Raw genomic sequence first — 1,647 nt, 5'->3', positions numbered from 1 at the left:
TGCGGAACTTCAGCGGTGATGTAAACAGTGCCTGTATGGAATGTGGATAACTAGCATATGAGGAGAGGTGCCCGCACAAGTCATCATAGATGCTGCTCAGTGATTATTGCTTAGTAACAGCTTTCAGCCTTAGTCCATCCTTTCTATTACAAGACCACACAAGGAAGAGATTTCACCTATAAACAGTCAACTCTGAGAGCATTTCAGATCAGCATGGCACACGGGGGAGAGTCATAAATAATGCATGCAATGATGCTCCAAAATGAACGGCCACATTATGCATAGTTTACCAAAGGTTCGTTTATGCTTGTTCACAACTGGGTGCCGTTACACATAGACATCTGTGTAAATATTCACCAAGACTGGGCTTTCCACGGCTCCTGATAATTACAATGCTGTACAGTCATTGAAAGCCAGGAGACGGCTGTATGGTTTACACACAGGCACACATAGACTCTGAAGACAATTCGTTTAGCACAGATTTCATGCATTTAAAACTAATGCAGATTCTGGCCATTTTCTTTCTAATGCTGTTTAAATGGTTCAATTGCTTTGATGGGACAACATGGCTTATAAATGTACGCTAGCGTTGGGGGCCTCACTCAGGCTTGAGAGTTCCAGCACAGTTGCATGACAATATTAAGTAGCGACTTCATGGAGAGAAAAGCTTTGGTATATTCTCACAGAAGCCAGATCATGAAAGCGAATTAAAGATGGCGGAAAGTCACAATTCCTAATCAAACTGGTTGTCTTTCTTTCTTTCTTTCTTGTTATTTAAGTCTTATTTTATTCTATTGGCTGATCCACATGAGGCCACAGCCAGGCCACTAATCACAGACATGAGGGAAGCTTTATTTCTTGGTCTCCTTCTTGGACAGTGTTGATGATCTCCTCCTTAGCCTGAAGACGCTCCTCCCAGCTCTTTCACGCTTCCTAGGTCTCAGACCTGCAAGCTTCAACCTGGTCAGCCAGGAGCTTCTTGCGGGCTTTGTCTGCCTTCAGCTTGTAGATGTGCTCCATGAGAATCTGCTTGTCTTTGAAGACATTCCCTTTGACCTTTGGGTACAGGCTGTAATACCTATGGCGGTCAAATTCCTTAAATTCATGGTATCTACTGAGAAGTTGGTGCAGGATCCACATTCTTCTCATCCAGGTCTCCTTCTCAGGCATTCGAGCATTGGCAGTACCCTTCTACTTCCCTATGCCCATATGCGCCTGCCCTTCCGTCGAGTCAAAGTGTTTTTCCGGCATTGAGCCCCAGAATGGACAGTCACAGGCTTCTGATGATCAGCCCATCTTTGATCAGCTTCTGGATCTGCTGATGGTTGGCACTGACGATTTCACTGGTCTCATTGGGGTCCAATCAGACCTTTTTACTACAACCAGACGCTACATGCAAGCCTCTTCTGCAGCCTGAGCACACTCATGGCTGCGGACACAGCAACGAAAGGAAAGAGCTTCATCACATTGGTTTTCAAGAGACTCCAACTTTGTTCAACTTAGCAAATTAAAACAAGCAATTTTCATCTCACTTCACAGGAAAACTTGGTCATCCCTGTACCAGAAAAAGGATAATCTTACTCTTGTTCTAGGAAGACTGTTGTCTTTACTACATAACCACTGCCGTCTCTGCCTATCACTTACTTG

General features: G+C 44.3%; 1 pseudogene; it reads right to left on the bottom strand.

Annotated features, from left to right (window-relative positions):
- Nucleotides 1–831: 831 nt before the first annotated feature.
- LOC128119474 (60S ribosomal protein L19-like) lies at nucleotides 832–1,427 on the bottom strand (annotated as a pseudogene).
- Between the last annotated feature and the right edge of the window lie 220 nt (nucleotides 1,428–1,647).

The sequence above is a fragment of the Peromyscus californicus genome, unplaced genomic scaffold (genome assembly GCF_007827085.1).
Source record: "Peromyscus californicus insignis strain IS unplaced genomic scaffold, ASM782708v3 Scaffold_23__1_contigs__length_62951481, whole genome shotgun sequence".
NCBI lineage: Eukaryota > Metazoa > Chordata > Mammalia > Rodentia > Cricetidae > Peromyscus > Peromyscus californicus.
The sequence above is the reverse complement of the archived record's forward strand: the minus strand, read 5'-3'. Positions and strand labels throughout refer to the sequence as shown.